Source organism: Cupressus sempervirens, chromosome 5 (genome assembly GCF_028749045.1).
Source record: "Cupressus sempervirens isolate cs-2001-9-10 chromosome 5, ASM2874904v1, whole genome shotgun sequence".
Classification (NCBI taxonomy): domain Eukaryota; kingdom Viridiplantae; phylum Streptophyta; class Pinopsida; order Cupressales; family Cupressaceae; genus Cupressus; species Cupressus sempervirens.
The window spans coordinates 422,526,991-422,553,559 of NC_143122.1; positions in this window are offsets into that span (position 1 = coordinate 422,526,991).

The following is a 26,569-nucleotide window of genomic DNA, read 5'->3' on the forward strand; positions in this document are numbered from 1 at the left end:
TATTGTTCATTCTAGAAATCAAATATTTTTTACCACTTTCTATAGGGTCTTCCTTGACTATAAGGAACACAATCTCTTCTTCATCTTTTCCATTAAACTTATCATTGGTGACACCTTCTTTTGTAGTACAGCTTGTCTTCTTGTTTTTTGTGTATCTATTTGCCTTTTCCTTTTTTTCCTTTTTTGAGGATAATTGACATAGATTTGTCCAATATTTTTGTAGTTAAAACACTTTAAAGGTAGGATATCTATGTATTTTCCTTTACCTCTAGGCAACCTTTTAGAAAGTAGCACCTCTAGATCTTCCTATTCTCTTTCTCATTTAAAACAAAATCTAAATCATAAGAAGATGATAAATAATCATAAATTTATTTTTCCTTTCTTGTAGGAGCAAGAATTATAGATGCATTGGAAGTAGCTTCTATATTAGGCATATTGTTGTCAAAGTTACTAAGCTCAAAACTTGTCAACTTTCTTATCAATGAATCTAATATAACTGCACTAATGCCTAAAGATCTAACCTCTTGAATAGTAGACACTCTAATAACATACTTAGGTATCATAATTTCTTAGATTTTTTCTCACCACATCATCTTCAACAAGTGTTCCACCAAAACCTTTGATAACATCAACTACATCCTTGATTCGTTGAATGTTTTGTTCAATGATCTCATTTTATATCATCCTCATCTCATCATATTTCTCGTTTAGGTTATCTACCTTTTCTTCCTAAGAATGTGCATCTTCTCCATAGAATGTCTTCAGTTCCTCCCACGTGTCATAATCTATATTAATTCTTTGATGTTGACATATTATGCATCTAAAAGAGTACTTTCAATGACATACATTGCAAGTGTATGTTATTATTGTGTCTTGAACTGATCCACATCAAGAGTTCCTATGGGAGTGACATACCATGTGAAAATATGATTATAGTATTGTTGTCACATACCTTTAATGCATAACTTCATCCTTCCACACCATAGTGGATATTTTTTTCTTTAGAACTTAGGAGTCTCCTTCTTCATCATATTGGATCTTTACCTCAAGCTATTAAGACTTCATGATAATAGATGACCAAAGCTTTAATACCATTTGTTTGTCCTAAGTAATTAGATTACTGAGAGAGGGGATTAATCAATAATTTTCAAATCAAATAAATTTTCACCTTTCAAACAACTAACTAGTATTCAAGCTTAAAGCATCAACTAAAACATCAAAAACATAAAATCATTCACACATTTGAGATAAATATTTTGGTTATGTAGAAACCCAACTTCGAACAAGACTATGGTAGGGATCAATACCCAAAAAATGATTTGTACTCTTCTAAAGTATTCCCTATTGGGATCCTAGCCCTATTAGGAGTTTACAAATACATGGCTAAGTGTCACCCTATTAGGGGATTTACCTCTAGCTCTATTAGGTGCTTTACCCTATTAGGACTAGCCTTGATAGAGGACTTCAAACACTAATAAAAGTATCATCTTGTTAAAGGGTTTACAAGGAGGACCTATTAGGATCCACTTGATTAAGGAATTTCACCTTATGTAACTATTAGGGGACAACATAAAGAATGATCTATGATATAATATTACATCTGCCTATTTAGACTCACTTCAACTCTTTTCTCTTCTCTCTTCTCTATCTAGACCACACTTTCCACTTCTTTACACACCAACTTGATCGCAATCAATAACAATAAAACTTTTCCTTCTTTCATATGTTATACCATTTTTTGCCATTTCTACTTACATGACAAAACCCTAAATGTATTACCATTAGGAAATTCAAATATCTCACTTAGATTAAGTTGCATTAAGATGCTATCTTATGTGATAAGTCACCTATCATGATGACACCACTACTCCATAATATTATGTCCATGTTTTGAACTATCACGGGATACCTCTAGAACCTTCTTCATAATACTTCATTTTGATCATTGTGATATCTAACACCACCTCCATATGTATATTCACGTCATATGATTCTAGTTGACTCACTACAAGTCATTTCTATTATGACACCTTTCACTAATTCTAGTTAACTAATCATTACTCAAGAACTCATTCTTTTTTAACTTGTCTATCATAGCTTTACATGTCACCTACCTTAACCTAAAACTATCTCACATGTCATCTTTTCATCCTATAAATTTTTTACCTATAATGATAATTATTTTCTATTGTAACTAAATCAGTATCACTAAACATCCTCATCTGATTGATGGACTCGGTTCATCATAGATTTGATAAACCAATCAAATCACCCATTCATCATCACTAACTACTCATAGTAGTTGCACTATTACTTCACAAATCCTCTCATTCTTCTCTAGGATAAAAACACACCCAAGCTTCATCCACTCAAATTATACATGGAAACATACTAAGAAGATTAGGTTAGTAGTTGACATCAATGACAACACAACAAATGATCATCATGTAATGAAATCATCACTTATTCTTTGCATTGTCGCATCATCACTTATTTTGTATCAATTTGATTAGTTATGCCGATAAATTCCTTTTTCAATTGGTATGCCTAGATATTTTTAGGGAAATTCCCCTATTCTAAATCCTAATTCTTGATTGATTCTAGATGTTATTTTATTCTGACTATTTAGAAAAACAAATTCTAGTTTTTTTTTGTTGACTTTTTTACTTGATTCTTTTGATACTTCTCTAAAATTCCTTTATAGATCTTGGCCTTCGATAGACTATTTCTCCTTGGTAGGATTGTGTCATTTGTGAATTGTTGATGGGTGACATTTTCTATACCTTCAATTCCTTTGACTCCTAAAATTTGACCATCTAAGTGTGCCTTCTTTTTACACCCCCCAAAATTAATAGCCAAAATTCAAGCAAGAAAGGGGATAAAGGATTACTATTCCTTAGTCCTCTTTGAAATATCAAAGAAATATTTAGGAGTTGCATTTTTAAGGACTAAATCTTAGGTGATGATATGAAATTAAAAATTAGGTTGGTCCATCTTCTTGAAAATCTGAAGGATTCTAAGCATTTGCAAAGGAATCTCTAGTATACCCTATCATAAGCTTTCTAAATTTCTAACTTGACTAGCATGCAAGGTTCCTTTGTTTTTTGAACTAAATTCACTAATTCTTGTAGTATTATTATTCCATCAAAGATAGTTGTACCTAGAATAAAGCATGTTTTTCCATCTAAGATTATTTTAACTAGAAGAGTTTTTAGTCTATTGGCTATTGCCTTGGACATCATTTTATAAATTATGTTATAAAGGGTCATCAATCTAAATCTTCTAGATATTCTAACATATTTTTTAAAGAATTATGGCTAGAAAGGCATTATTAACTTCTGCAAGAAAATTGTTTGCCCTTCTAGAGTTTTCTATTGCCTATCACAATTCATAACCTAGGAAATGCCAACATTTCTAGAAGAAATTTTCTTGAAAACTATTAGGCCCTATGGATTTATTGGGATTAAGTTTAAAAATATCTTTTTAAACCTCTTCTATAGTTAAAATTTGATTAAGGAGTCTATTGTCTACTTTTGTAATAATTTTGAGGGATGTTGTAGAGAATCCTATTTTGAGCTATTAGGTTTGACCTATCTACAATGCTATATGAGTTTTAATAGAAGTCTACCATCTTATTTCTTAGTTCAATAGGTTCCTCTAGCATCACCCCATCTATATTCTCAATATCCATTATTATGTTTATGCCTCTTCTTATTTTGGTGTTGTTATGGAAGAGTTTTGAATTTATGTCTCCCTTTGCTAGCCAGACTTCTATAGTTTTTTGTTTCTAGAAAAAAATTTCTTTCAATAATAGATCTTCATGTTTTTTTAAAAATAGTAGTTCTCTCTAAAATAACATTCATTATCCAATCCTTCCTTTATTATTTTGACTTCTAATTCTTCTAAATCCTTCTCTACTTCCCCTTGTATGGAAACTTTCATCAAATAATGTAACCATTTCCACATAACCCATAATAGATTTGAAATAAATATGTAATTGAAATCCACATGCAAGAGAATAGACAACATTAAACTTGCATCAAAGAATGTAACCATTTCCACATAACCCATAATAGATTTGAAATAAATATGTAATTGAAATCCACATGCAAGAGAATAGACAACATACCCACAACAATGTTACACAAGAAATACCCTAGAGAACCCTTATTGAGGTAAAAACTTGAACTCCATTAGCATTCATCACCATGTATTATTCAACAAAAATACCATTGCAATACAACCATGGAAGCCTTCAAATTCATAGCCACAACCAAGAAATCCATGTGAACAAGCATGAATCTGCACATCCCATGCCATGTTTCCAACCTTCACAAATGCTCCCTTGGCTAACTTGTCAAGCCTTGTCCCACTCAACTCTTGCCTTTTTGCCTTTTTTATCTTTTTTTCCTTCTCATACAACAACTACCCTTATGGCTACTTATATAATTGCAAGTCCCACAAAACCACCAAGCGGTATTACATAAACCATGTACTACCTAATCCATTGACCCCACATTTCATATTGGAAATTTAATTATTTTTCCAATATTAAATAATTACATCAAATATTATCATAACGTTACAATACAACTCATCAAGTATATCCCATGGGAATCTTTACATGTTGCATGTCCATCTAGTTTCTCCTAAATGCAACATTACATAATAAAATAAAATAATATAATATAACAATATTATGCAATTGTACAACACCCATACTCTCAACACCCATTTCTCTTTATTTAAAAAAAAAATGTGCTCCATTCCATTCTAGCTTTTTTCTTGACATGTTTCAATTTCAATAGAAAATAGAAAATCATGGAGCCTTCATAGGAGCCTTCCTTCCACCATTTTTCTAGAGATGCTACTAATTACTTATATTGAAACTGCATCTTTACAAATTTCAAAGGGAAATTGAGTGATTTACTCTTGTTTGATATTTCTAACCTTATTGAAGGGAGCTAACTCACCTAAGTTTAAAATAGAAGTTGAAAGTACATAATTAAAGGTGTTGAGATCTCCTTTGAAATGAAACCTATCTAGTTTTTTGTTCTATGAAACTAGTGTCTTCCCTCTAATTGTTCCATGTATAATTTCTATTTTGTATCTGAATATCTAATATGTTATCTTTATTAACCCAATCTTGAAAGTCTTTGAGGGATTGCAATTCATAATAATCCCCTACCTTTCTCTTCTATTCTATTTATGTGTGCATTAAAATATCTTTTGTTATGGAGTTTTTTTTGCTCATTTGATCAAATAGAGATCCTATTTGATTTTAGATAATTATTTTGTCATTTATAATTATCGGGTTGTATAGGTTTATCAAGAATTTGTTTAGATTTTTTTTAATAATTTTAAGTCATCCTCCTAATCTATTTCTCTTTTTGGTGTGGGTTTCAAAACATACCTTTCTAGGATCCCATAGAACTAATAGTCCTTTTGATGCCCTTGTGTCTATATGGTTTCTCCTTGCCATAAGCCTACTTTCTTTTTGAGATTTTCAACTTCCTTTGTAGACAACTTTATTTTTTGTATTAGAACAATTTCTAAGTACATGGTTTTTAAGTAGCGTTTTGTTGGAATTACTTTAGAATAACTGAGAGTGGGGGTGAATCATTTATTCAAGGTCTAGATGTATAAATAAAGCTTTTCCCAATTCAATGAACCCCATAAAACATTCATACCCATGCATGCATCCATCGTGTATCAACTAGAACTTGTATGTTACTATCAAATCAATTTGCAAAAATGTAAAACATGAAACACAACACATTCATCAGCACATTTGACACAATAATTTATGTGGAAACCCAATTTGGGAAAAACCATCAATAACATGCTACTCCTTTTCACTCTTCTAAAGTGATGCCTTGTTAAAGGTTACAATACATACTGTTAAATGTGACCCAGTTATGGGATTTCAATCACCTTGTTAAAAGTGAGCCTTGTTAGAGGACTTTAGGCCATTCACTTGGAATGCCACCCTATTAAAGGATTTTTCAATGACTATTAGGTCAACCTTACTCCAAAGGATTTACCCTAGACCAATACAATTGTTAGAGAATAATAGTAAAGCTTTGGTTTGATACAACTTACAACTTCACTTACAGATTAAAAATCTTTGTTCAATCCTCACTTCTACTTGGATTTCATACTTTGTAGCTCTAACAAGTTTTTCACCATTCAAGCATTCATCTTCTTAAGCCTTCTTGCTTAACATGTCATTGCAGACTCTTCTCTTGGGTCACGTGATGAAGCAAAACCCTTAATTCCTTCTCCTCTTTAGGTTCTCGCACATGACACCAACCTCTCTAACCTATTTTCTTCATGACTAGACATTCCTATAAATAGGAAATTAGAATATTTTGCTGCTCATTATCCATCATTCAAATTAGGGTTTTTGGATGGACTAGGTAGGATACAATGTATCTACCCCATATCTTGTCTTTTCTAGAAACTTCTCTTAGAATCCATTTGAATTCACCTAAAAATGGTTTACATCAAATTTTGTGCCACTAACTCATCAACCTTATCTTCCTCCTAGTTCACAAGTTCCAAGAAAACAAACTTGTCAACTTAGATTCAACAAATCTTCAATCTTTATCATAATGCAATAGCTTGGCATTATCAACCTTCTCATACTTGGCACATACTATGTTACTTGGTATCAACTATAAAATCACTTGACATCAACTAAAGTTTACCAGTGCTCAGCATCAACTAAACTTTACTCAGCATCAACTATGTTGCTTAGCATTCACTAGAATTTGCTTTCACTTAGTTCCAACTAACTTTCTGCTCAGCTTTCACTAACTTTTCTTGGCACCTACTATCCACTCAGTCAAGCTTGGAAAACAAACTTTTTTTAACTTATTCTTCTAAACTTTCTAAGTGTAGCCAACCATTTTGTAACCTTAAGTATATTATCAATTCATCATGTCATCACTATCTTAACTGATTCTTGTATTTCATTACATAATCACAACTCAACCTTTCCTCTAGGTGCTTTTGTTACATCTTGTTGATCAAATCCTCCTCATCAATCAACTAGGTGATAGTACTCGAATCTTATAAGAAATTGTCTTGCCAACAAATAGCAGGTTTGACATTAGTGACAAAACAATGATTGAAACTCATAGTCTTCTTCAACAATCTCCTTCTTAACAATCTCTTTTTCAATGATCTTTTCAATCAAATTTCAACATTCTCCCTCTATGGCATTGATGGCAAACCAAACTGATCAACCAAGTCAATCAAATGATTAACATCTTGTTCAACCAATCTGACTAGGTTAAAATAGTAAGGAAATACCAAAGAAAGAACTTGTATTCCTCCCTCTATCAACAACTTCCATCTTCTAATTAGGTTACAAAACTCTTTCTTAAAGATCCCTCTGAGTTCCTTCTTGTATCTCCCTCTTATTAGGTAGATTAGGATTTCTCCCTCTTTCTTTCTGGCTCTCTGATCAATGTCTCCCTCTCTGATTAACAATCTTTCTCCCACTTATTTCTTGCACTTGATCATTAAAACTCTTCTTTTGATGATGATTATTTTAATGTACTTTCTCCCTCTTTGACAACAATGCCAAAGACCTATACCAAAAACTTGTCATCCTTAAAATATGTAGATATAAGATTTGCAAATTTCTCATTTTTTCCCTCTTTCACCTTGCTTATGACTAATTTGAATTTTCAACTCTAAGATTACTTTAGGCAGTTCCTAAAGTAAGATCCACTGCATCAATTTGTATTTTATGAACATCAGCTTGTTTGATATAGGGTACTCCTCTTGTTTCTTATACAGCCTTTGATAGGGGTATCACCCCTAGTTTACCTCTTAGATACTCATGAGCATCCTTAGGTAATGGTTTTGTGAAGATATCAACAATTTGCTCCTTTGAGTTAACATATTCCATCTTCACCTCTTTGTCTTAAACTAATTCTCTTATATAATGATACTTGATTGCAATGTGCTTTGTCTTTGTGTGCATCACTAGATTCTTTGATATATTGATAGCACTTGTGTTATCACAATAAAGTATCACTAGTTCTGTGATTTCTTCCTTCATTCCTTTAAGTAGTTCTTTGATCCATAATATATTTGTGTAGTTTACAACAACAACAACATATTCTACTTTAGTAGTAGATTGGGAAGTACAACTCTATTTCTTGCTTGTCCATGTGACTAGTCTCTTGCCTAAGAAAAATGCTCCTCCCCTGGTGCTCTTTCTATCATCAATGTTTCCAACCCAGTTAGCATTAGTGTAGGCTCTTAATTCAAACCTTTCATTCTTCTTGTAGTATAGAACAAACTCTTATGTTCCTTTCAAATATCTCATTATTCTTTTCACAGCCATTAAGTGATTCTTCCTACGATTATCAAAGAATCTTGCAACTAACCCTATAGATAATACAATATTAGGTTTTCTATGTACTACATATGGAAATTTTCCAGCCATAGACCTATACAATGTTTGATTTACCTCAGCTGAATCATCATTCTTTGATAGCTTATGTCCTGTCACCATAGGTGTACTTACTAGTTTTGGATCCTCTAGTCCAAATGTCTTCAATATCTCTTTGACATACTTTGACTGAGTGATGTATATACCATACTTCATCTGATATACTTACAATCCCACAAAAAAATTGATTTCTCCAAACATAGACATTTCAAATTTTTGCTTCATCTAATTTGCAATGTCCTTACATAAAGCATCTTGTCCTCCAAATATGATATCATCAATAAATATTTCAGATAGCAAAATACCTTTTCCTTTTTCTGCCTTTATGTATAGATTGTTGTTATCATCAGTCCTTTCAAATCCAATCATCACAAGATAAGTATGAAGTCTCTCATACCATGCTCTTGGTGCTTTCTTCAATCCATATAGGGCTTTGTGTAGTCTACATACCATGTTCTTATTGTTATCATCAAAAAATCCTTCTGGTTGTTCTATGTAGACTTCCTCTTCTAGTATGCCATTCCAAAATATAGATTTAACATCCATCTAATAAACTTGAAAACCTTTATATGCAGCATAAGCAAGTAGAGTTCTTACTCCTTCCATTCTTGCAATAGGAGCAATTGTCTCTCCATAGTCAATTCTTTTTTCTTGTGCATATCCCTTGCAAACTAATCTTGCTTTGTTTCTTGTCACTTCACCATTCTCATCTAGCTTGTTTCTGAATATCCAATTGGTACCAATCACATTCTTATCTTTTGGTCTAGGAACTAGACTCCATGTTTTGTTCTTCTCTATCTATTGAATGTATTCTTCTATGGCCTTGTACTAGTCATCGTCTTCTAATGCATCTTTTACTATTTTGGGCTCTTTCAAGCTTAACAAACATGATTCACTTCTCAATATATTCTTTTTCATTGACCTAGCATCTTTGTTTCCAATGATTTGATCGGCAAGATGATGTCTTTTGACATATTTAGAAAATCTTGGCTCAACGCTTGTTTCTACATTTTTTCTTTCAACTTCAAAGTCACTATGTACATCTCTGTTAAGTATCTTAGCATCTCTTTCAAGTGTACTAATTTTAGAATTAGAATGTGCATCTTTTTTATTTTGCAACTTAGCATCTGAATGTAGCTCAGTTCCTAAATGCAACTCGGCATTCATAGGATGTGACTTGGCAGTCACTAAAACTTACTATTGATTTGTTACTTGATTTTCAACATCTTCTTCAACAGGCATTCCTTCATAAAAGTATACAAATGGTTTGTATTCTTCTGGTTCTTTCATAGGCTTAGCCTCATGTACTTCTATAAATTCATCAAAGTTCACATTTGCACTTTCCACAATTTTGTTAATGTTAGTATTTAAACACTTATAGGCTTTGCTTCTTGTGGAGTATCCAAGGAATATACCTTTTTCACTTGTTGGATCAAGCTTTCCATTCCTAACATCTTTAAGAATGTAACATTTACTTCCAAATACCTTAAAGTATTTTACATTAGGTGGATATCCATACCATAGTTCAAAAGGTGTTGAATGAGTACCTTTCTTGACTTGCACATAGTTCAAGGTGTATATAACAGTACTTACTATTGGATACAATTGATTAATTGTGTGTTGTCTTTGATGTTACACAAATGTCATAATTATTATCAGTCAATATATGCTGAGCTCACTTAGGTAGTGAAGACAATTCTCAGTGTCTACCAAGTGTTCCTATGTTTGCCTAGTTCAAAAGGCAATATCTACCAAGTTTACTCGAGCGTCAAAGGAAAAGTTACGAAAGCGAGTGTTAGTTGAGCTCACTTGGGTAACGAAAGAAAGTTGGATGGAACTAGTGTTAAACGAGCTCACTCAGTTGCTAAAGAATTTTCATAAGTTTGTAGTGTTAACCTAGCTTTCATTGGTTAACAAAGGAAATTATTTTAGAGTTAGTTTCTAGCAAGTAGGGTCGGCTAATAAAGAATTTTCTTATTTTCTTGTATTGAGTTTAATTGATCTATCTATTGATTCCAGCCGACTAAGGTGATGATTATTGATTATTGTAAGTTGTATTTGAGCTAACTTGACAAAGTGGAAGGTATAAGGTCAAGTTGTGATTTCAAAATGTAAGCATGTGAAAAAGAATGTAAGAAAAAGTGTGCAAGAGGATGTGTGAATTGTGATGATGTGATTGAAGATCTATTGATGAGTAGAGGAAGCGAATTTGAAGGATAAGCAAAATATCCTTGTGGTGTAGCAAAGTCATAGTCGATCAGGAAGGATCAAGTACAAGTTAGATTAGAGATCTAAAAAAAGCAAATCAATTGCAATCAAATTAGGTCATCTCAGTGTTACTCTCTAACTATTGTAGCAGTTATCTAAATCTCTTAATAGAGTTGGCTTAAAAACTATTTGCAAATCCTCTAACAAGGTGACATTTCCATTGAATTGTTCTCAAGACCTCTAACAAGGCCACTCCTAACAAGGTGATTAAATTATTTAATAGGGTCACACCTAACAGTGTGTTTTGTAACTTTTAATAGGGTTGGCTCCTAACAGGGTTCACTTCAGAAGAGTGAAAATCAGTAACTAGTTGCTATTGGTGGTTTTTCCTAAATTGGGTTTTCACATTAAATCCTAGTGTCAAATGTGTTCATGCTATTTTCTTTATGTGTTTGCAACTAAGTTAAAGTAATGTTAATCACAGATAACATCTAATGGTTTATATGTTAATCTTTTACTCAGCTAATCTAGTTACTACCAAGTTACAACATTCTGTGTGTTTACCAAGCTTTAGTAGTATTCATTTATTTGTTTTCATTTTGTACAAACATCTAAGGCATCTAGGATTTATTTTTGTAGTAACTAATTCACCCCTCCCCTCTTAGTTACTCCTCTTATATTTCCAACAATTGATATTAGAGCTTTTGGTGCTTGCAGAGAAGATTTCAAGGACCTAAGCTAAAGATTAGGATGTCTTACAAAAGAGAGATCCCCAAACTGAATAGAGACAATTTTGTAGCATGGAAAGGAATTATGAGATTACATCTAGCTACCATCAGTGATTTAGGTTGCAAGTATCTTGATGCTGAATATAAGACTCCCACTGGATATCAGTCGAAGGCATTGTTGAAAAGAAGAATCACAATATCATGATGATTGATATTGCATCTGCTCTCAGTTATGCTAAATTTGATGGGGTAAAAGATTTCAAAACTACTTCTACAATGTGGTACAAACTAAAAGATATCTATGGAGGAGATGACAATGTAAGAAGAGCCAAAGTAGAAAGCTTTTGAGGAAAATTTGATCAAATGAGAATGAGAGAAAATGAAAATATTGAAAAATATGTGGAAAGAATCAAGGCTAGTGTAAGTGCAATTAAAGCATCTGGAGGAGACATCAAGGAAGAAACTATTGTAAGTAAAGTTCTTAGAAATCTTCTTCCCATTTATGCAATTAGAGTATCTGCTATTCAAGAAATTGGATGTGTTCCAACTAATAAGATAGGGTTGGATGCTCTAGTTGGAAGATTAATAGCTTTTGAGTTAAACAATTATGATAACTATGTTCCTACTTCAAAGAATATTGAATCTACATTTAAAGCTGAACTCTCACTCAAAGAAAAGGGTAAAAAGTCAAAATCCAGTCAATCAGGAAGTGAAGAAGATGGATCATTAGAAGAAAGTTCAGATAGTAATCTTGAAGTTGTTGAAGCCTTGCTTGCAAGGAAGAGGAAACTACAAAGGTAAAGTTCCTCTGATCTATTTTTCTTGTGAAGAAATTGGTCACATTGCTGCTAGATGTCCAAACAATGAGAAGAAAAGCAATAGGCATAAAGGTAAGGACTCCAAGAACTACACGAACTTCAAGGACGAAGGTAAGAAATCTTGTTTCATAGCTAAAGATTTTGATAACAGTGAAGATGAAATGGTATATATAGCTATGAAAGATGAATCTAATGATGAAGGAGATAAGATGGCACTTATCTCTCATGCTAGAAAAAAATGATATATGGATTATTGATAGTGGCTACTCACATCATATGACTAGTGATAAAACAAAATTTGAGCATATAGAATATTATGATGGTGGGAGTGTAAGATTTGGAAACAATGAGCCTTGTAACATAAAAGGAAAAGGAAGTATCTTGTTGACTAAAGAACTTGTATGTGACAATGCCTATTGGGTTGAAGGATTAAAGCATAATCTACTAAGTGTGGCATAACTAAATAACATTAGATTCAAGATAGAATTCATGAATGGATAGGCCAAGCTACTAGATGGGAAATGAAATTTGGTTGGCTCTAGCAAGCAAAAGAAAGGTAATCTATTTTAGCTTGATCTCAATGATTCTTTATGTTTTATTGCTCAAGTAGAGGAAATTTGGTTATGGCACAAAAGACTATGTCATGTAAATTTTGACAATCTAGTTAAGATAAGAAAACATAAAAGAGTAAGAGGTATTTCTAGTTTGAAGAAGCCTGACATGGGTCTATGCAAGAATTGTCAAATTGGTAAGATGGGTAAAACAAGCTTCAAAAGCAAAGACTGTCAATTAGAAGAAGTTTTGGAAATTGTTCATACAAACTTATGTGGACCTATTGGAATAGAGAGTTATAATGGAAAAAAGTTTTTCATTCTCTTTGTTGATGACTACTCTAGAATGATGACAATAATGTACCTAAAAGAAAAATTAGAAACCTTTCAAAAATTCAAGTGCTATCTGGCAAGAGTAGAAAAAGAAACTAGAAAGAAGTTGAAATGCTTAAGATTAGATAGAAGTGTTGAATTCATTTCCCATGAATTTAACAATTTTTGCATTGAAAAAGGAATCAAAAGACAAGTTTCTACAACTAGTACTGTTGGAATGTCTTAATGGAAAGAATGCTTCTAAGAGGGGGGGTGAATCAGAAGTACTAGCTTTTGGCCTATTTTTAAACCCTTGATAACATATTATAGAAATGAACATGCATGCATATCAACATTAAGAAATCATGAGAAACATATATGCATCACCACATAACACTTGAGATTTTGGTAACCCAGAAACCCTCCAGGAATAAGAAGGTAAAACTGGGGTGGGGATGATACCCACAAAATCACTGTAGCAATAATGTTTGACCACTTCTGATGGTTTTCCCTGTTAAAGGCGTGCCCTGTCAAAGGCTTTACACTATATCAATAATGACCTGGTTAAAGGATTTACAAACACTTTACATGAAGTGTTACCCTGTTAAAGGATTTAATCACCTATTTAAAGGATCTTCAAAATAGCTATTAAACTAACCTATCACCATAGGGTTTCCTTTCTAATACAATTACTAGAGAGTATTAGGTATAATAAACCTAATAGCTTACAATCTTTGATAGCTAAATTCAGGCACTTGATCTACTTTCTTTGATCTGATGTCGGTTCGTATTCCTTGCTTAGTTCTGATCAACTGAATATTTTACTGATGCTCTCTTCCTCTAAGTCTTTTACTCTGAACTCTGAACTCCACTAGAGTTTTCCATTCATTCCTTCATCCATCTACATGATTCAATGAGATTTAGTCTTCCTTATAAAGATATTCGAAGACTTAGGGTTAGACACAGATCTACAATCCATATTGAATCTCTATTTTTTGCTCATTCCTTGCACTTTTATTAGTGGTTGCATGCCTTCTCCATTTTTATTATTGGCTGCATGTAGATTGCATAGGAAATAGAAAATATTCAATCTTATCACTTAAATCCTTTGAGATTCATCATATGTCAGCCATGAAAATGGTTTACATCTAAATTAGTAAAGTTACAGACTCATATGTGCATTATGTGTTACTTGGCACTTACTGATTCCCGATGCTCGACACATATAACAAACTGGCTCACTCGGCTCTTGTTGCATTTCTATTTTGCTCAACATCATCTATGACTCGGCACCTAAATATTACTAGGCACTTATATCATGCTCAACACCTGAAGTTACTTGGCACTTGATCTTCACTCGGCACCTAAAGGCTACTCAGCACCTGAAGATCACTTGGCACCTAATGGATTTCTTGACTCGGCACAAGCTATGGCTCGGCATACATAGTGTACTTGGCTTCAATGTAGAAAGTGATTAAGTTGTGTTAGCACTCAAATGTCAAAACCATTCTGAGACTAAAAATTTCCCCCTTTGACATGAGTGGCAAAAACTCTTAACTAAGTATTATTTATCTGACCTTATGAGTACATTCACTAATCTGCTCGATATATATACATAGGTTTTAAAAAAAATTGATCAAAATTTTGTAACTTACAATATATACCTCAAAATTATTATAACTCCCCCTAAGTTAATTGAGCCATTATCTGTTTTGTTCTTTGTGACCAAAATTCTATGTTGAATATGTCTCTTATACTGATATAACTGATACTCTTTGTCTGTTCTCTGGTTATAGCTCCCCAAAACATTATATCTCCCTTTTTGATCATTGTCTCCCCCTTTACAACTTTATATCTCCCCTTATTTATATATATCTCTCCCTTTTTGACACAAATGTCAAAGGGCACTAAGGGTTAAGACCATATTTCACCAAAAATGTACTATTTACATCCATATTCATCTTGAGAGCTGCATCCCAATTATTCAAGGCAATTTCTAATGACTTATGCTGGATGGCAATCTCTGTAGCAAGGTGAACAAGTTCATCTAAGGTAGAAAGATTAGGATATTTCTTGAGAATAGTTTTAGCATAGACCTGTTCTTCATGGAGTATTTGCAAATGTGGAGTAATGGAAGATTGGAGTTGCATCAGTTTGGCCTTGATGGTGGCCTCGTCTGCTGTTAATACAACTATTTCCCTTTGGGTGTGAAGTGTTTGAGCAAAATGCTTCTCACTTTGAGCTGGATCTTTTGGTAGTTGCATGCTTGAAATATTTAGATTCTTCTCCAGGCTCATTATTCTTTGGCTTGTCTCCTGTGTGAAGTATGAAAAGTCACACAACTTTTTGTGCAATGAGAATATATTCTCAAGTACCTTTTTCACTTTGTATATTACCTTTGCCAATTCAACCTCGGAAAGTTCAATTTGACTAGATATTTTCTCATTTACTTTCCCGTAGAATTTCCTTTCAGACCATTCCATAAGTTTTACATTTGTCTCTTGGTCTAAATTTGTCACCTGGTCAACAATATCTGACAATTGTTACATTATATGCATTGACTCATCTGGTGACTACAAACTTAAGGCATCCATAAAGATGTCTTTAATCTCATGTAATGTTTGCTTTTGTTTATACTCCTTCCTGAGTATCTCCTGCCTCTTTCTTCTATTCAATGCTTCCTGAACCTCAGTGATTTGATCAATGGTTATTGTTTTTGAGTCATAAATTGGTATGACTATCTCCTCATCTAATTCAGGGTCTTCATATTGAAGCACCCTTGCAACTTTTGTAGTACTTGATCCTAGTGTTGACATCTATAGTGGCATTGCAACATTTCTAGGTTGTTTAGGAGGAGTCCCTGAGGTAGGAAAATTTATCAATGCTTGTATAGCCTCTCACTCTTTGGGGGTTTTCTCTACTTCCTTCTCCTCCTGTCTGCTACTTTGATCAATAGTAAGAATGTGAGGAGGTGCACCTTGTGTTTGTGTTGTAGGATCAGAAGCAATAGTCTGTCATGTTTGTGCTATATTTTTGTCTCCTTCTACATTGTAGTGTCAACTGTTCCTAATGTAACTTCTGTTGGCATTTGAAGTTGACCACTAGTAGCTATAAAGATTATGGAAGGTGGTTCTTGTGGTTTCACCTTATCTCTAACTGTGTCTTCTACTAACTTTTGTAAGTCATCCACACTGATCAAAATTGGACTTGAACATAATTTTGCTTGTAGAGTTGTTTGGTCAAGGATCTTAGTGAGATCTTCTGTAGTTAATGGGTTGATGTTCTGACATTAGGTGTCAACAACATCCTTAACTTTTATGAATTCTGTAGGTGTGGCAGTAGAGTGAGGAGGACTAGGAGGTGGAAGTTGTGTGTCTTGCACACTTTTGATCTTCTTGCTGCTCACTAGTACCCCTATCTTCATCTTTTCCTTCCTCCTCTTCAATCTTTTTCTCTACTTTTGTCTTCTCTTCTCTCCTTTTTCTTCTCTCTTCTAGCGTAGTAGTAGCTTCTTCCTTGTATTCTTCTTCAAGAACATCTTCAACCTTTTTGTACAAATTCTTCCATGATTTTGTTCTTCTTTGTACAATTTTTCAATTTTGTTTTGGAGAATGAAGAATGCCCTGTACTTACTTGTAAACCTAGTGTTATGCCTTTTGACTGCTTTAGCTATTTGCTCCTTAGTCAAATCAAGCAATATGCTTTCTAGGGTTGATTCTCTCATCTCCTTCTCCATTTTCAAACAAAAGTGCCATCTGTCCTCTAGAATTTTAGATAGTCCCTTCGGCAATTGTCCATCTAGTTCAAGAGGTGTATACTTGAACTGTGCCATCATTCCATAAACTGATTCTTCTATTCTATTTTTTTCCTCTTTAGTGAACTTATTAAAATCAACTTTACTCATGTTACTTAAGTCTCCATTTCCAATCTTTTCACATAGTGTAACAACTGAAGACTTAGGAGAATGGCTTACCTTTTCAGATTGATCTTCCTCATTAGTATCAGGTTGAGCCACAAATTTTCTTCTTTTCCTTGGCTCTTCCTATGCCATCTTGATTGTTTTCTTCTTTGTAGCTTCCTCTTTAGCTTTTTGTGTAGAGGCCCTTTTTGCAGCTTTGGTTGTTGGCTTTTGGGGTGTTGGCATGGCAATTTTCTTTGGTTTAGGCTGGGTTGGAGGCTATATTGTTGCCTTTCTTTTCTTTGGCTCATCTTGAGTTGGTGCTTCCTTGGCTTCTTCTTCCTCAGCACCTTCCTCCTTATCTTCACCTAGACCTTGAGTTAATTCCATTGGGCCTTGTTCTTGTTCATCCTCATCATCATCATCATCTTCTTCATCTTCTTCTTCTGCTGCCTTAATTCCTTTACCAAATTTCTTCTTTATTTTCTTCACCATTTTATCTTTCTTCTTAATTACAGAGGCAATCTTTAATTCTGTTTCAATCTTGGATTTAACCATATCATATGTGCCAAAAGATTTGGTAGACTTGTCTATTTCCTCTACAAGAAAAGTAGTGATAGCTGCAAATGCTTCATCCATATCTATTTCATAACCAAATGGCCTTAGCCATCTCACCCTTGGAACTGTTGCTTGGATATAGGTGAAATCAATATCAACTAGGAAACATATGTCATTCATATGTTTTTCCACTATGGAAACTGGTATTCTTACCCTTTGCTTCATGAATTTCTTGAAATTCTCAAAATAGCTTATCATTTGGGTTTCAAAGTTATCACCCATCTGATCAATGAACTCATTGATTTGTGTTATTGCAGTTTTGTTAGGGTCCCAATTCACCTTTCCTATAGAAGGAAACTCTTCCATAACATAAAAGAATTTACACATAAGAACTGGACTGAATTTGCATTGAGCACCTTTTGATCTCCTTATAGCTCCTAAGTTTTCATTTATCTGTTGCAACATAAGTTCTGACAAATCATATGTGTGATCTTTCTTTACCAGTTTGTATGCTACATCAATAGCTATGCATGGCACACTGTTCAATCGACTGGATTGATAGAATTTGTGGGATATTATTCTCACAGCAAAATCTAGGAGAGGACAGTGATGGTATCAATAGTCATACCCCTCTTATTCCATTTTTCCCCTGTATTTCTTTCAATGATCTTTTTGGAATCACTACGTAGGGTCTTAATTCGATCTAGGGTTGGGAAACTCGTAACCCTATGTACTATCCCTTTTGTAATCTTAATTGGACCTATTTCCAAACATAAACATCTATTATGGATTTCACTTAAAATAATCCATATCCATTCAATTTTGAATACTATAGGACAAACTAGGGCATTGGTCAAACCCTTTCTCTTGACTATCTTGTATTCATCCTTCAAAATATTATTCTCGCACAGTTTGTCATAGGCTTGGAAAATTTCAAGATCACCTATGGTGCCAATTTTACATTTATAACACTTTGTTACATCCTACACCATAACTACTTTGGATGGAATAATGGATAATGCGTCTACAGGGTCATTTTTGTAGGCAACTTCTGGAATGGGCTTGAATTCAGGTTGTTTGACTTCATTACTGACCAGTTGTACTTCATGACTTTCCTTCCCTTTAGTGGTTCTTGACCCAGATGCCATTGTTTTCCAAACTAGGGTTTAAAATATAAACAAGCTTTCAAACTCTACGTAGCTTGGCACTTGAATGAAATACCTTTGATCGATGATATTTATGCTTAATCATTGTTGAAAGAGGTTGAAATTTGTTTGGAACATTGGATTCTCCACTATGAAGTCACTTTTCTCTTTTCTTCTCCTTTGCTTCTGGTTCACGATGAAGAAAAGTGATTAAAATCATGATAATATACCCTATTTCCATTGCATTAAATGCTCAACTGCACACTCGGCTTCCGAAGGATTTTTCAACTCAGCATCAACCATCAACTCAGTCGCTATTAGCAACTTGGCATGTACTAGAATTTTACTTGGCATCCAAAGACAGCTCGACATCATCATTTAAAATTTTGTCTTGGCATCTTGTCTCATGCTCATTTCTTCTTTTCAGTACTTTTTGTCTTGGGATTGATGTATGATGTAACTTTGTATATCACTCCCATACACCTCTCTTATGCTTAGTTTGATGAAGTGTGATCACTTGAACCATTAGGTGAAGTGATCCCTCCACTTGATGTGCTGCACTCATCTTTCTTCTTTCAAGTCTTATTCATTTGTCTTCTTATTTTCTCGACATCAATCTTTTCTTTTTCTTTGTTGGATTTAGTTTTTGGTGCTTTGGACCTTGTAGGACAGTTTCTGCTAATATGACCAATTTTCAAGTAGTTGAAACAAGTGGTTTGACTTAGCCACCTGCTATAATTCCCTCTGAAGTGTGTCCTTATACAATTTTTTGGAATATGTCCATATTCTTGACAATAATGATAGCTATACCTGGTGTTATAATCCCAATGATAGTGACTTTCATTCCCTTTTGTTTTTGCTAGTTGATTTGATGTCAACATAGGCTTTGATCTGCATTTAAATGCTCTATGTCCATACTTCTTACAATTATGACAATTTCCATCAAATCTTTGTGTCCTTGTGACTTTGGATCTGCAATCTTGTGTCATATGTCCTTGCATGTTGCACTTGTGATACTAACTCTTGCTTTTGGGTGTGTTTAGCTGATTGATTCTTCTACTCCTGCAAATGTTAGTAGTATGCCCCTTTTTATTACAATAATGACAAGTGGGTTTAGAATCCTTACCTTTGTCACTTCTTTGCTCATTCCTCTTTGATGATTCCTCTACTTCAGTGCTATTGTATCCAAGTCTTGATGTATTATGGGCTGATCTTGGGAATTTCATGAATTGTTCAAAAGTACTTGATGGCTTCACTTGACTTGTTGAGATTCTTTGCTATTTCTTTTTCTCTGTTCAATTCATTTTGCAATTGTTCATTCTGCATCCTCAAAGTAGAGATCTCAATATCTTTCATATTAAGTTCATGATGAAGGTTCATCATTTGGGCAAGTGTATCCATCTGCATGTTTGAGATCCTTGTTAATTCAATACTTTTTTCTTCAAGTCTGTTTGCAAGATTTATTTTGTCATCTTCCATCATGACTCTATCCTCAACTACTCTTTTCTTTTGTTCAGTGATTTCACATAACATTATGGCCTATGATTCATGTTCCATCTTTAGAGATCTTATCTCATCTGCTTGAACTTTATTTTTCTCCATTGGTTCTGCTATTGCTACATAAAACTCTTTAGTGTCTCCATTGGCAAACAATTTTGTGGTATCAATCTCCTTGTAGTTTATATCATTTTCAGCTATGGCTATATCCTTCCTTCTTTTCAAGGATTTTCTTAGTTCCTCCCTAGCTTCCTCTACTTTGTGTAAGGCCAGTTGCACATCAATCACTTGATTGTCAATAATCTTCCCAATTTTGAAGACTTCCATATTTAGATCTTTTTCTCCAAGCTGTTAGACTTCTCCTTGTGAGAACCTTGCCACTCTAATACCAATTGTTGGAATGTCTTAATGGAAAGAATGCTTCTAAGAAGAGGGGTGAATCAGAAGTACTAGCTTTTGGCCTATTTTTAAACCCTTAATAACATATTATTAAAATGAACATGCATGCATATCAACATTAAGCAATCATGAGAAACACATATGCATCACCACATAACACTTGAGATTTTGGTAACCCAGAAACCCTTGAGGAAGAAGAAGGTAAAACTGGGGTGGGGATGATACCCACAAAATCACTACAACAATAATGTTTGACCACTTCTGATGGTCTGCCATGTTAAAGGCTTTACACTGTATCAATAGTGACCTGGTTAAAAGATTTACAAACACTTTACATGAAGTGTTACCCTGTTAAAGGATTTAATCACCAATTTAAAGGATCTTCAAAATAGTTGTTAAACTAACCTATCACCATAGGGTTTCCTTTCTAATACAATTGCTAGAGAGTATTAGGTATAATAAACTTGATAGCTTACAATCCTTGATTGTTGAATTTAGGCACTTGATATGCTTTCTCTGATTTGATGTCTGTTCATATTCCTTGCTTAGTTATGATCAACTGAATATTTTACTATTGCTCTCTTCCTCTAAGTCTTTTACTCTTCACTCTAAACTCCACTAGAGTTTTCCATTCACTCCTTCATCTATCTACATGATTCAATGAGATTTAGTCTTCCTTATAAAGACATTTGAAGACTTAGGGATAGACATAGATCTACGATCCATATTGAATCTATGTTTTCTACTCATTCCTTGCATTTTTATTATTGGTTGCATGTCTTCTCCATTTTTCTTATTGGCTGCATGTAGATTGCATAGAAAATAGAAAAGATTTGATCTTATCACTTAAATCCTTCAAGATTTGTCATATGTCAGCCATGAAAATAGTTTACATCTAAATTAGTGAAGTTACAAACTCATATGTGCATTCTGTGTTACTTGGCACTTATTGATTCCTGATGCTCGACACATATAACAAACTACTCACTCGGCTCTTGTTGCATTTTTGTTTTTCTCAACATCATCTATGACTCAACACCTAAATATTAATAGGCACTTATATCATGCTCGGCACCTGAAGTTACTCGGCACTTGATCTTCACTCTGCACCTGAAGGCTGCTCGACACCTGAAGATCACTCGACACCTAATGGATTTCCTAACTTGGCACAAGCTATGGCTCAGCATACATAGTGTATTCAGCTTCAATGTAGAAAGTGGTTAAGTTGTGTTGGCACTCAAATGTCAAAACCATTCTAAGACTAACAAGTACACCATAGCAAAATGGTATAGCAAAAAGAAGAAATAGATCTATCATGGATTGTGCAACCCTGATGATTGAAAAGAATGTTGCTCTTAAATAATAGAAGGTAGCTATCAGCACTACAGTTCATACCTTGAATAGAGTTTAGTTGAATAAATATCTAAACAAGACACATTATCAACTATGGTATGGCTACAAATATAATGTAAGTTATTTGAAGGCATTTGGCAGTAAATGTTACATATTGAAAGAATCTAGAAAAGGAAAATTTGATGTAAAAGGTGATGAAGGCATATTTTTAAGATACTCCTATAGAAGTAAAGCATACAGATGTTTGAATTTATCTACTCATAAAATTATAAAAAGTGCACATGTTAGAATTGATGAATATGCAGAAAAGAGTGAAGAAGAAAGTAGTAAGGAACTTGAAGGCTACAGAAGATTCGTTTACTATGAACCTGATACCCTTCCTAATCTATCTAAAAAAAAGATGCTTCAACTTTTGAGTCCTCAAAAACTCCAATAGATACCAAGTTTCAGTCAGAGCAACATGAGCTGCAAGGACTCAAGTCACAATCAAAGGCTATCAAGCTAGTTCAAACCAAGCTTGATGGACTCAAGTCATAGATAGAAGGACCCGAACTTGAAACTAAAATTCAAGAAGATTATGGTGGGACTCATTTAAAGACCAAGGAGCCTGTATTAGCAAGATATGTTAGAAGACATCATGCACCTAATCAGATCATTGGAGACAAATCAAATGGAACAATGACAAGAAGAAAATTAAAAGGTACATGTTTACTTGTTGAATTTGAACCTAAAAGTGTTAAAGATGTTCTAGAAAATGAAAGTTGGATTGAAGCAATGAATGAAGAGATAGAACAGTTAGAAAAGAACAAAACTTGGACTCTTATTCCTAGGCCCAAGGATAAAAATGTTATTGGTACAAAATTGATATTTAGAAATAAGCTGAATGAAGATGGAAAGGTATCAAGAAATAAAGCAAGATTGGTATGCAAAGGTTACTCTCAAGAAGAAGGTATTGACTATGACAAGACTTTTGCTCCTATAGCAATACTTGAAGGTGTTAGAACTTTACTAGCATATGCAACACATAGAGGATTTAAAGTATATCAAATGGATGTTAAACCTACATTCTTGATGAGGAAGTCTACATTGAACAACTAGAAGGTTTTATAATTCCTAGCAAAGGAGATATGGTTTGCAAACTACACAAAGTATTATATGGTCTCAAACAAGCTCCTAGAGCATGGTATGAAAGACTCCATAATTATTTGGTGTAGATTGGTTTTTAAAGAACTAATGATAATGGTAGTCTATATATCAAGGAAGGACCTGATATGAAGATTGTGTTAGTAGAAATATTTGTTGATGAAACTCTATTTATAGAAAATGATGATTTATGCAAAGTATTCCTAGAGGAAATGAGTAAATAATTTGAGATGTCCATGTTTGGTGAAATAAAATTCTTTGTTGGATTGCAAATACAACAGAACAAGAATGGTATCTACATCACTCAATCTAAGTATATCAAGGAGATACTGATAAAATTTAGAATGCAAGACTCTAGACCAGCTAGAACCCCTATGTTTACTAGACATAAGCTTTTCAAAAATGATGATTCCAAATAAGTAGACAAGACTACTTACAAATCAATGATTGAAAAATTGCAGTATGTAGTTCACACAAGGCCTGATATTGCTCTAGTAGTTGGCATAGTGGTAAGATTCTTAGCAAATCCTAAAGAAAATCACATGATGGCAATCAAAATAATCATGAGGTATCTGAAAGGTACTGAAGACTTGGTTTATGGTACAAACTTGGAGGCAATTTGGACTTGAAATTATTTACTAATGCTAATTAGATAGGAAGTCTTGATGATAGAAAAAGCACTACTGGTGGAGCATTCTTTCTTGGTAAAAGACTAGCATCTTGTACAAGAAAAAAGCAAAATTGTACTTCTCAATCCATAGTAGAGGTAGAATATGTAGCAACAGTAGTCAATTTCTCTAACATTGCTTGGTTCAAACAATTATTAGAAGGAATGAAGGTAGAAATCAAAGATCTAGTTGTCATATATTGTGATAACATCAATGCAATCAACATAACAAAGAATTCAGTGATGCATTCTAAAACAAAGCATATTTCTATAAAATATCATTTCTTAAGAGAATTGGTGCAAGATAAAGAAGTCAAATTGGAATGTGTGAATATAAAGGAATAGATTGCATACATATTCACCAAGGCATTACCTAAGTATGCATTTCTTCATCTAAGAGGTAAGCTAGGGGTCATTCCCCTATCTAAGATTCACTAAGTAAAGTTTAGTGAATGCATCAAATAGAACTTGTTGAAGATCAATGAGTTGGTGCAGAATTGGCAAGGGCATATTGCAAATGAATTGATACTTAAGGTACATTGAAATTATAGAGTTATTGTCTTTGGCATGTGTTGTCAAAGAGGGAGAAGTTTACTGTCATATCTCTGAGAAATTTTTGAAACTAGAATATAGTTAGAAACTAGAGAGGGAGAAGTCTTCTAAAAGGTGAAGTATGCTGTAAGAGGGAGGATTTTCTAAATGAACTTGGTATCAGCCATTGCAGATACGATTCAGTGAAAAGATGAGCTCATACTAATAGAGGGAGTTCTCAAATCCAAAATTTTATTGTGCTATGACATGTTGTGTTGCCATCAATGCCAAAGAGGGATATTATTGGATACAATTGATTAATTGTGTGTTGTCTTTGATGTTATACAAATGTCATAATCATTATCAGTTAGTATATGTCAAGCTCATACAAGTAGTGAATACATTTCTCAGTGTTTATTGAGCATTCCTATGTTTTCCTAGTTTAGAAGGCAATATCTATTGAGTTCACTCAGGTGTCAAAGGAAAAGTTACGAAAGTGAGTGTTAACCGAGCTCACTCAGGTAACTAAAGAAAGTTAGATGGAACCATTGTTAACCAAGCTCACTCGGTTGCCAAAGGATATTTGTAAGTTTGCAGTGTTAACCAAGCTTCTATTTATTAACAAAGGAAATCATTTTAGAGTTAGTTTTTACCAAGTAGGATCGGCTAACAAAGAATTTTCTTATTTTTTTGTATTGAGTTTAATTGATCTATCTATTGATTCTATTTGATTAAGGTGATGATTATTGATTATTGTAAGTTATATTTGAGTCAACTTGACAAAATGGAAGGTATAAGTATAAGGTCAAGTTGTGATTTCAAAATGTAAGCATGTAAAAAACTATGTAAGCAAAAAGTGTGCAAGAGAATGTGTGAATTGTGATAATGTGATTGAAGATGTATTGATGAGTAGAGGAAGTGAATTTGAAGGATAAGCAAAATATCCTTGTGGTGCAGCAAAGTCATATTTGATCAGGAAGGATCAAGTACAAGTACAAGCTAGATAGAGATCTGAAATCAACAAATCAGTTACAGTCAAATCAGGTCATCTCATTGTTACTCTCTAACCTTTGTAGCAATGGTCTAAATCTCTTAATAGAGTTGGCTTAATAGTTATTTGTAAATCATCTAACAAGGTGAAAATTTCATTGAATTTTTCTCAATACTTCAAACAAGGCTACTCCTAACAGGGTGATTAAATCCTTTAATAGGGTCACACCTAACAATGTGTTTTGTAACCTTTAACAGGGTTGACTCCTAACAAGGCTCACTTTAGAAGAGTGAAAATCAGTAACTAGTTGCTATTGGATGTTTTTCTCAAATTGGATTTCCACATTAAATCTTGGTGTCAAATGTGTCCATGCTATTTTCTTTATATTTTTGCAACTAAATTAAAGTAATGGTAATCACAAATAACATCTAATGGTTTATATGTTAATCTTACTGAGCTTATCTAGTTACTACTAAGTTACAACATTATGTGTGTTTACTAAGCTTCAATAGTACTTGATTATCTATTTGCATCTTGTACTTACATCTAAGGGATCTGGGATTTATTTTTGTAGTAACTGATTCACCCCTCCCCTCTCAGTTACTCTTCTATCATTACAAAACATCTCAAACTCATTTGAAGTGAATTCTCCTCCTTTATCTGATCTTAAGCATTTCAAAATTTTACCTATTTCTTTCTCAACTCTTTCCAAATACCACTTAAACATTTGAAAAGCATCAGATTTTTGCTTCAAAAACATAACTGTCATCATCCTAGAGTAATCATCAACAAATAGCATTATGTACTTATCTCTTCTGTTATGATAAATCTCTAGTATTTCTTTAGAGGTATAAGCTTGACTTTGACAGTTTGCCTTGTTGACATTGCTTGCACACTATGTTATCAAGTTTCTTCATCTTAGGCAATCCTCTAACTCTCTTCATGTTACTAATACTAACCAAGTTATTAAAATTAACATGACATAATCTCTTGTGCCAAAGCCATACATCATCAAATTTTGCAACAAGACAAGTAACATCCTCTATATCTAGATAGAACAAATTACTTCTAGTTTGATCACCTTTTCCAATCAGTTTCACATTTGTGTCATATATCTTGGCAGTTTTGTTTTCAAATTCAACCTTGCATCGCAAATTATTCAAGTGTGACACACTTAACAAGTTATAATTTAGTCCTTCAACATAGTAAGCATTGTCACATGAAATCTTGTCTATGAGTTTGATAGAGCCTTTTCCTTTTATCAAACATGGTGCATCATTACCAAATCCTACACTATTTC